Here is an 11,478-nt window from a genome sequence, read left to right on the forward strand (position 1 = left end):
AAACCAGCTGATTTTTTTTCTATCAGTGAGCAGCTGTATGCATTATTCTCTAGCCTAAATTGCATGATTCCATATCTGAAACATGCCAAGAGAGGTCCATTTAGTTTGTGTGTTTGAGTCTCCAGAGCAGAAGCCAGCCTTGGCTGTGACCATATTTTTAGGTCGCAAAATCCACGTGATCCCTGCAATTAGACTGTCATATAAATATAATGTATTCTATTTACTTTAGCTTTTGTTTAATCAAAAATTAATATAGAAATATGAGAACTTTTTCAAGACCACATCTGCTTATCAAGTGACCTCATGTGAACTACAGAACCTAAGGTTGAGAAACTCTGGCAGTCAGTGTGTGGGTGGATTTTTGTTTTTATGTAAAGCAGCAGTAGGAAATGTTGGGTTTGCATTAGCAGTAATTTAACTATGGCTGCAACTAATGATTATTGTCATTACTGATTAAGTTTCAGATTGTTTTCTCAATTAATGGGTTAACCGTTTTATCTTTAAGGTGATATCATTATATCAATAATTTTGTCATCTGCAGATAAACTTACAAACAGTAACACTGAAGTACCTGTGAATCCCTTGTACATGTGAAGGCAAATTAAATCCTGAGCATTTTGAATGGCTATTGCAGGAAAAATAAATAAATGGTATAAAAATGGGGTTTGACAGAATGAAAATCTTAAAGATTACTAAGTCACAAAAAGTCATGAAATATGTATTTCCCGCTGTCCCCTACTTTCCCCAGAACACCCAGAGGGTTGACTCACGGGGCTGCAATAAACGTTAACGAAACATAACGCTAATTCACTTTAAACTCCATCAACCCTTTTCCCCTGTTGCCGGTAACGCTGCAGTACAGCACTTGCATTAGACAGGCTTCCTTGCATGCCAATAGTCAACCATCTGCTCTGGCTGCTGTAGCGGACAAGGACCCAGCAGAGAATTTCACCCATAGGAGGCCTTATTAGGATGAACGTGCTACAGACAAGATGGTCAGAAGCTCAGCGATGGTCAAATCATCTTTGTGCCCAGTCACCTATGAGACAATCCCTCAACTTTATATAGGCAGAATGATGTATTGCAGTCTTTTCAGCTCTCACCTGAGTATAACCTGCAGTTGACCTGGTTAAGACCCAGTTCTCTGGAGAGGGGAGCATCATAAGCAATCTGTGGGGTTTTCAGGGGAGACTGCAATATGCTGCAGGTATTTCTGCTGTAAATATAGAGCCTAAACAATTTGTTCTGTTCTGTTTATGGTAATTTTCTAAGACAATCAAGACACAAATCCATCACACACACACACGCCACAAATTCCACCTTCAATGCCAACACACAAAACCACACTGACTCTTTACTACTTTCGCTCCATCATTTGTACACACCCACATTGATCCACCCACACGCAGATGAGCACGCACACACACACACACACACACACACACACACACTCTCAAAGCCCAGTGCAGTGTGCAAGTTGAGTAGAATAGAAATAGTTCAGGTTGAAAATAGGCTACGGTACAATCAGTGGAAACGCAGGGGGAGATTCAATTAAATTTCTCTCAACAGAGGAAATGCCATACACACAACATAACCATCTCTGTTCAGATTCCATTATGTTGTCACCAACCATGAATCACAATGAAAACAGCTTCACAACAGCTTTAATTTTCCTGAAATGTTAAGTATAAATTATTTTTCTAACCCGTGGCTATGTTTTAATTATGTAAGCACTTGCTTTGAATCATCTGCCTACTGTGGAATAATTTTATTTAAGATGAAGAAATCGAAATAAATTTTCAGGAATTTCAAATGAGTTTTGCAATCATGTATTTCATGACTTAAAAGTTTCCTTGTTGCAATTTACATATGAAAATTCCCAATAAAATTAACATCAACTTGATTTCCACAGGGACATTATTTCCACCTCAGGAGTCCAAGCCCTGTGCTTTTACTGACACCATACTGTCGCCAATTCAGATAGGTGTTTGTGTCTGAAGATACACTGTTAAGTGAAGAAAGGATATGAGAAAAATATTTCAAAAAAGTCCCCAAGGACCATCAGTCAGAAGACTGCAACACTTAGGAACTAAAATAGAGCCAGGCAGAGAGCATAATTAGGCATTTTAAGTGCTTTACATAATACAGTCAGTCATAATGAAAGCCCTGTGGGATCCAGAGGCAGAGCGGCTATTGTCACTCTGCCGCAGGAGGAGTATTCATAAGAAGGCTGGAGAAAGAGATGGAAGGATAAGGGGAAATGGAGAGATGGAAAGTAATAAAGCATAAAAAAGCTATAGTTACAAAACATAAAAATAAAATAGTGAAATGGAGTTAACTTAATTAACATACAGGTCCATTACGCATTCAGCAAGGAGCCAAAATCAATTTACATTTTTCTCCCCAGAGTGCACAGGCACGTAAAGACAAACATGATCAATAGAAAATGTGATTTTGTAATACATAACAAGGACACAGCAATACTGTCCCATAACAACACTCTCGTGTCTTTGTCTCTCTCTCCCCACCTCATTCATTCTTTGATGAGTGAACCACTTGATGTTGACAGCGGATTGATACAGACTCTTAATGAATGATGTTTTATTAATGGTCCCATAATCAGATTACCTGCAGGCGGACAAGCTCCATCCATCTTTCTCCTCTGAGGTCTAACAATGAAGGAAGAATAACACATCTGGAGGAACAGGGACATTTGTCTGGTCCACATTTAACCTTAATCAGGCAGAGGAGCTCCGCTTGTACTTGCAGTATACTGGATGCAGGGGACAAGCAGGTAATGTGAAGCAGGATGTCACAAGCAGGAACGCTGTTGTTCCTGATAAAGAGCTCAACAAGCAAAGCTGTCTGGGGCTTTCTTTATATGTTTTTGATAGACAAAATTTGAGATATACATACTTTGAGATCAATGATAACATAGCTAGCATGCTAATGTAGAACAAAATGTTAGCATGTATGTTAACATGCTAAATGTAACATCCATAGTTGTTGACTGGTACCTTCACATGCTACCTAATGCAACGTTTTTGTTTGTCTCATAGCTGAGCCAGCTGAGGCTGACAATGTTCATCTTAGACTATGAAAGTTGAGATAAGTCAACAGTGCAGACCAGACACTTACAAACGGAGATGTCCTAAAATGGCTACTCTCAAATCTACTTTTTATTTTTGCAACAACATGGCCTTTCCTCTGGCACCACCAGCAGGCAGGTGCTCAAAGTAGGGGCAGTGATTCAAAGATGTTTCCTAATACTTGGATTGAAGACCGATGGGTGTAGCTTAGTTTCATCAGCAGCAGATATTGTCGCCACCCACAACTACAATATCAAATAGTCTCTAGACGTATTCTTTTCATAAAAGGTGACTGTCTGGCTGCATGAGACAGCTGCTTTCCTCAATAGGTTTTGACTGGCCCAGGTTCATTTCATCACACCTCATCTTCCGAAATATTGTCTCTTTACCCACCTCACCGGGGGGGGAGAGGACCCTCCACACTGGGGATATTTTCACTTATTTAATAAATGTCCTGGTCTTGTCTCATCAAATCATTCAAATACTGTGACTTGTCGGCCCCCACACTCAAGGTAAATGGCACAGACTTTTCATCGCTACAGTTACTAATAGATAGAGTGATGAAAACTGATAGGGGGAGGAGTTGCTTTCAGGTATAAAAGTTGACATCCAAGGTGGAATTTGATTATATGGCTCAGCCCATTAGGAGAAATCTGGAAAAGGAACATCCTGCTTACTTAAATGTCATTAAACTTTGTTCTCACCCACAAGAGAAGTGGTACCTGGAAGTAAGCCTACAGGAGTATGAAAAATGAGAGACACTGTGCTAAGTTCTCTCCTGCAGCAGTTTTCAGTTAGCAACCAGGGCAAGAGGAAAGTGTACATCAGATGTGAACTTTTTAAGTGTGATTTATGGAGCTGCTATGATTGAGGTGTCAGGATTTATGACCAGACCCGCTGACAGCAATTACTCCCCAAACACTAATGCAACTGAAAACTCCCTTTTGATAGATCTAGTTATTAATGCAAGTACACAGGTATGCAGCCACTAAGGGCTCTCCGGAAAGGTTAGATTTATCATGGTGACATTTTACTTGTATTATGCACCCACATTCTCCCAATGTGGCCGAGGGACAGGCAAAAGGAGGTGCATGGTGATACCCTCCAACAGTACACCAAACACTCAAATAATTAAGTACAAGAAAGTGCACTGCATTCCTAACCCAGACGTATAGATTTGTTATGGCGAGGTCACATCCAAAAATTATTTCACCATCGTTTTCACAGGAAAAGAAAAAGCTAATAATGAGGTTACTGTCATGTTAGTTTAATGCAGATTTGCAAAGTAGTTTTCATCTGTCTCTAAAAAGAAAGAAAGAAATAAACAAAAGGTGTACTGAAAAAATGTTGTTTGTCGAGAAGACTGAAAAAAGACCAAATGTTCTCATTTAGTCATTCTGAAGTGCTGCCAGGGAAAAGTCTGGATGAAATAATCATTTCTGTAATATATTTAAATACTGTTTGAAATTAAATCATACCAGTTTCCACCTCAGGACATCAGAGTGCTGTCATGTACTTACTTGTCACATTATTTATACGCACTGGAAAACACACTTGTGTGCACCACCATAATGGTGTGTGTGTGTGTGTGCATGTATGTGCTTTAATATCCAACTCTGTGGGTCTACAAGTTTGGCATCACGTTCTTTGTAACCAGATAGTAGCCTTACAACAACCATTTTAGGAAACATTAATGAGAAGTTCAAAGAAACTATTTATGTTTCCAGCAAGACAAGACTGACATAAAATAATGAGTCATCGAAAAGACAGCTAAGAGGGCTTCAAATTACTTGATGGTGCCTACAAAAAAAGAATGTCTTTACAATCCCACTAAGATCTCCTATGAAACAGTTTCCAGGGAAACAACGTGCAAGGACCCCTGCCTAACTGTTCACTGACCTTAATGGATACATATATGAACCCATGTGGCGAGCCATGCCCAGTGGGGAAAGCACTTCTCGTTTCCTGTGTTTCCCGCTGCATCCAACACCTTGGGGTTGATGTTTTAATGGAGTGTGGGAGGCAGACTCCTGGGTGTTTCTGCATGATAATCCGGACTCTCCGGAGCTGCGTGTGTTGGCCTTGTGTGTTGACTGCTAATGCAAGCTAAAGAGGATGCGGGTGATTTCTGAACTCTACATAAGATTCATCTGTTCACTCTTTCTGAACACTGAACTGACTTGAAGATGTGGTGCACGTTTCAGAAGGTGCTATGCTTCTTTAGAGTAACTGCTATTCTGTAGCCTGTTGGTATTTCTCAGGCATGTAAACTCTTCTGTTGACTGAGATATATCTTTTTTTCCCACTAACTTCTACCTACTTATACTTATAAATATCAGCTGCTATTTTGTCCAAATATTATATATTGACACACTAATATATGTCCAATGAAATGCAGTGTTTTCTCAGGACAATTCATGGGGGAATAAAGTAGGGATAAAACTAAAATCAGCTAGGGAACAATGTCAAGACTCAATAAGGAAACTCAGCATTTTTTGACAATATGAGATGTCCGCAGATGAAATGCTGAGATGGCTGCAGAGCCCACGGGGAGCTCTAGATGCGAACGTGTGAAGATTCTCTAGAGACTGATCATCCTTATTCCCCAAAGAACTAGATACTATATACACAGAGATTCACATGCAGGTACACACACATAAACAAATGAAAAATGCAAGTAACACATTTGCAATCATGTCACGTATGAGAGAAGGACAAAAAAAATGTGAGAATGTTACAGTTAAAGTCACCATCCCCCAAAGTTGTCATTCTTCTGTTTAAGCTTTTATGCAGTTAAGGCAGAGAAAAAACACTTGTGAAAGGATCAGGCAGGCAAAGGAAAATAAGGCAAGGGGAGGGGAGAATGTTGCAGGTGAGAGCCAAAGCATGCAATAAAGATTAGGGAGGCAAGATGAATTATAAAGCTCCAAGGCTACGGCACAGAGGGACCTGACAGATCTAGTGTTTTCCTGGCCCGGCCGCTCCACTGCAGGGAAGGCTGCATTAAAAGAATGAAGAGGGAGTTTTTGCCCCACTCTCCCTCTACACTCCAACACTGTATTGACTGTTTGGCAGGAAACAGGCTGCGCTAAAGAGGTGTTTGACCCTAAGAGTATATTTTCATTATTGAGAGGTGTTTGTGCGACAGGGTCATCTTTTCAGAAAGACAGAATGAGGGAAGGAGACAGAGTGGGTGGCTGTTTTTGAGTGAGAGAAATCTTCTGTTTGCATTCTGCCTGGTAACCACTACAAATGCGTGGGCTGTAAACTGTCATCAGCTGAATTTAGCGAAGGTTTTTGAAATGGTACACTCTCCAGTTCAGTGGGAAAGTCAACATCTCCCTCTGTAAAACTGTTTTGATATGATTGCATATTTGCTGTGGCGTTAGACGCATTGTACAGGGCGCTATGTATATTCACATCATTACATATTCTGATTGAATAGGGTGGGCAATCTTTACATGCTATTAATTTTTTTTTTAAACCCTCTTCTCATTTCATCATTATGAAGCAATCAACAGCAAGGTCAGTTTAATCCACCTTTTTAAATTACTCCAGAGAATTAGAGTCTCTTCATTTGGGTAGAAAGCTTGACTGTGACACTTTTTACATCTAGTTTCTAATTTTCACATTTGCTTTGCATTTGTTATTTTTTCTCTTTTGCTATGTCTTGTTTCATCATTATTTTGTTAGAATTATATCTGCCTCTTAGACAATCATGTCTAAGAAACTAGAGACCGTTTGCAACCAAGGTCCAATTTCTTTCTTTCTTTCTTTCTTTCTTTCTTCAGAAAAAATAAATTACTCTTGAAATTACTCATTTACAACCAGTGTAATAGTCATACCAAGAAAGCCACAGATTCTGGAGACTGACAATGGACTGCAAGAAACTCTCAACCCTATTCAATTACTATATGGCCTAACTCTAACCCAAGTTTCATGGCAATCCATCCAACTGCCATGAGATAGTTCAGTCTGCACCTAAGTGGTGGATCGACCGACAAGACTGTCCTCCCAAGACAAACAACAGCATCAGTCGTTTCAGCAAGTGCCCCAAAACTACATATGTTTACGTTCAACTGACAAAGCCCTCTAGCACCTTTGTCACAAGTAATTATGACAAAGGAGGAAGTCAGGTGATGCTGTTATAGAGAGTCTGCGTATGGTCAATAAAACATCTGACTTTAACACGGGAGACTGCTGTTCGTTTCCCATTTCCAACAGACAGTCAATGTTGTTGTTTTTTTTTAAAGCATGACTATGACGGTTCCTAACCTTAACCACGTGTTTATTATTGTAACCATGACAATAAAGGTCACGTAACCGTTAAAAAAGTAGTCATTTTAACCAAAACCAAGATCTTTCCATAAACCTAACCGTCATTTATCTAACCAAAACTTAACCATAGTGTAAAAAACATTTTCACAGTGATTTGTAACGGTTTTGGCAAACAAATGATGTTGTCCTGCTGATGAGAAAATGCTTCATTCTAGAGGACATGGACAAACAATGGATTTTGACGTTTAATTTGGAGGAATTGTTGAACCGACAGAATGACATTGCCTTTAACAGAGCCATGCCACCATCGTGTCTAAAAATTAATAATGCAAAAAACAAAAACACACACACAACCATGTGTTTTACACGCATCTAAACAGTGCCATGAAACTGACCGTCTCGAACAATCGACATTGATTATTGGTTTCACACAGGAAATGAAGCCCCGATCTCCTGTGTAAAAGTCCTGTGTTTGACCCATTACTTTTATGTTTGATCCTTAAGTACATTTAATAGCAAATACTTCAGTAGAATTTTGACATCAAGACTTCTTGAGTTTGCATTCAGGCTTGAATTGATTAACTGTTGATCAATATATTAAAATAATATTGCTTCAAATTTTGCTCTGGCCTCTTCTTTAATTGTATTCAACATAATACCTTATCTCAATTAAATGTACTAAACCAATGTATATGTTACATGACCCAAAAAGGCAACTTATTATTTTGGCGGGTAAAAAAATATGCTTAGCTGGTTAATTTTTTATCTACCAGTCCCATTGGCCGGTGAGCCAATGGGACTTAATTTCAGACACTGGCCACATGCACGAGAGTGTTTAACCACAGATGTGTGGTACTAGTTTGCCTTCAGGGCCGTCCGCCAAAAAAATTTCATTAGCAAGGCTTTTTTTGGAGTATTGAGCATACGACTACAGCGCTTGACATTTAAGCCCTTTACACACCAGGGACGTGACGAAAACACGGCACGAAAATGTGAATGTGAAGGAATCTCTCTCTCTCTCACTGGGATCAGGCTTTAAGTGCGCTGCTGCTGCAGAAATCCTCTCTAGATCATTAACAACGTTAAAAAATGTCTGCGCTTCCGCCATTGTCATTAGAAGTTGTGACATGATGTCCATTCCGCGCAACTTCATTGGTCGATGCCATTATTCGTCGTGCGAAAACTCAGAAAAAAAAAAAAAAAAAAATCAATCGTTCCGAAAATAAATTACATCTCTCTTTCGCCGTGTAATAGTCAAGTTCTACATGAACGTACTCATGACAAAAACAACAGTACAATATATTGTGTAAATTAACCGCATGAACAAAAACAGCCCCGGTGTGTAAAGGCCTTAAGTCCCCCCCTAGTTTCAGCTGCAAGATGTGTGCAAGTGGCGACTTTGTTACTTTTTGTTTGTTTTATCCTCCAACCTACATGACAAGTGTGAATTGAATTCACATAACTCACTCACACATGCCCAGATATTAAAGTTTCAGAGCCCTCTGAATTAAAGTTTAATCCTGGAAGTGTTAGGCAGGGAGAGCAATATGTTCCTTGTCCCCCCCTAGGCTAGTTGGCAACCATGAAGCTGAGTGTAGCTTGAGTCAGGGCCTGTTTACTAGAGGGGGAAGAGGGGGAGGAAGTCAACGCAAATGTCACTGGTCTTCCACAATTATTTTTGTTACCTTGAAGGCAGATTACAACCTGAGAGAGCAGCGTCTAAAAATGTGAAGAACACAGATGCTTTTGCATTCAGGAAGTTACCTACAGTGGACCTATACAAGGAGGATCCATCCCAAATGTAACTTCAGAGAAATACTCGAGCTTCCTCTGAGCCTACAGAGGACTGAAGTTTGCCGAGTGTATCAAGTATCCAGGGATCTCGCTCCCTTATTGTTAGGATGATTTGCTCTATAAGACTCAGTGACGCTGATTGAAGCTGACATGCACAGACACAGATTAACTGTTAGAGACTGAGAGATTGATGTCGACCACAGTAAATTAGAAAAGACAGGTAGGGTGGACAGACAAAAGGCGGGGCTCTAAAGTTAAATAGAGTTGATATTTTCAAAATACATTTTGATTCCATCATATTTCATTGGTGTCTCATAATTTGTCCACTTTGTTATTACAAATACTGCACAGAAAACAACAGCCTGAAGAGTTGACAGAAACTGAGCTGTATACTTAAACATAGCTGTTGCAATTTAGTAGTATATAAATATAATTTCTAGGAGACATATTTACCACATGCTAATACATTTTAAAGGAAACATAATGCCACCTGGATTACGTTCCTGATTGACATAATGAGAAACCATTAACGTATTTGGCAAGTCACAGAATGTTTTTAGTACCCAAACACTAAGACTGTGGACTTACTGTAGACTAGAGGGATGAGAGCTTTTTGGTTTATTACTCAAGCTAGCTACCGTGAAGGTTCACCTATTTAATGTGAAATATTACATCCTGCTAACAAGAATAACTACATAAAGGGGCCCTGTTGAGTTTCCTTGTAAACAAACAAAAGTTATGTTTACATTCAGTGTTACTCACCAAAACGCACTGTGTGTATCCTTGAGGTCTAAACAAACGTGTTGAGTGCATTTCCTTCCTCATGAACATTTTTGCAAAGCCTATTTTTTAAGTATTTAAAATCCAGCATTGTTCACATCCATGTTTACAATCTTGCAGTCTTAGTCTTCCTCGTGCACATGCACAAGATAAACAAAACGGGGACCCACTCATTAAACAACAGCTCAATAGTGCTACTAGAGGTCTAAAACTCCACAGGAGAACCATATTCACTTAATTATCTGACCTCAGACAACAATATAAATAAAAATTGTTTACTGGCAGTTTAGTTTGGATTTACCAAAAATATTTTGTCCCAAAATAATTTAAAATATACCAAAAATATTTTTTAAACCCAAATAAAACAAATTTAACTCCTTTAAAATAAAAATAGACTCCTTAAAAATAAATAACCTGAAATATTAATAAACTTCACCAATTAGCAAAGTAAAACAAGGAAAAAATATTAGTAAACCCTAAAAGAAATGTACCTTTATTTTCTGTCTGTGGCAAACTCTAGCATAACACAGACTTTACTACCTTTTACCAAATATAACGTGGGCTCTCTCACACACACACACACACACACACACACACACAAAAAATAAACAGTAACGTTAGACAGTAGGTTCATAGCTGAAGCATCTTCACTCACACAGGAAAGGTAAAGAAAGTTCAACTTACAGTTCCGTTTCGGTCCTGGAGAGACGGCTTAGCGGTCGGAGAGCGCGGTCAGAGGCACCCAGAGGATCGGCTTTTCCGGGCGCTATTTGACCTAGCAAAATCTGAAGAGTCCAACAGGTGTCTTCATCAGAGGACCAGCACAGCTTTCCCGGTCACCGTGGGCTCTATCTGACCTTGAGCCCTGCGTCAAGTCCAAGAACGCAATCGTCTTTAGTTTACTTTATCTACTAGTCACACAAAATAACTTCAAGAAACTACCGCGAGCCAATGCTGCCAATACACTTAATTAGCAGCTCATAGCTAAACAGTTAGCACCGTTACTCCCGCTAGCTTAGCAGCTAACAGCTACACATTTTCAGACTTTGATCTTGCACACACAACCACTAAAGTTCAGCCTAACTGAAATTATGTAGGGGAAAGTGCATTTTGGCATCTTTACCTGCTGTTACTATTTTTTCCTCCGTTTACTGGAACGCTTCCTTACCTGCAGACCTCGCCCTTCATTTTCCATCGCTCGCTCTCGTTCAGTCCGCGTATCTGCCCGCCTCTCTGTTTCTCTTCCTCACCTACTGCCAATCACAACAGGTATCACTGACTGACCACTGATGATGACCAATAAAAACGAAAAAATTTGACAATAAAGGTATTCTGTGTTTTATTTTAGTTAACCCCACATAATCACTTCTGGTATTATTTAGAACTGAGTAGCTTACTATTTGGGTTCCTTACTTAACTATTTACATCTCACTTTATTTAAAACTAAATTACTTTCAGTTTTAATGCATCTCTTAATTATTTAAATTTAAATCTTAATTTATTTTATTAATTAAATTAAATTCCTACTTTTGACAAC

At 39.2% G+C, this 11,478-nt stretch overlaps 1 protein-coding gene across 4 annotated transcripts in view; it reads right to left on the reverse strand.

Moving 5' to 3' along the window:
• Positions 1 to 11,228, reverse strand: part of LOC122883587 (cadherin-4-like) — a 338,624-nt gene extending 327,396 nt beyond the window's left edge. For 3 of the 4 annotated variants that reach the window (XM_044212507.1, XM_044212506.1, XM_044212505.1), the window contains exons 1-2: positions 11,110 to 11,228; positions 10,626 to 10,806 (exon numbers count right to left, since the gene is read on the reverse strand). The gene's annotated coding sequence lies outside the window, so the exon portion shown is untranslated. Of the gene's footprint in view, positions 1 to 10,625; positions 10,807 to 11,064 lie in introns of all 4 variants that reach the window. The other variant, XM_044212508.1, reaches the window with a different exon arrangement.
• Between the last annotated feature and the right edge of the window lie 250 nt (positions 11,229 to 11,478).

Source organism: Siniperca chuatsi, linkage group LG10, assembly GCF_020085105.1.
Source record: "Siniperca chuatsi isolate FFG_IHB_CAS linkage group LG10, ASM2008510v1, whole genome shotgun sequence".
NCBI lineage: Eukaryota > Metazoa > Chordata > Actinopteri > Centrarchiformes > Sinipercidae > Siniperca > Siniperca chuatsi.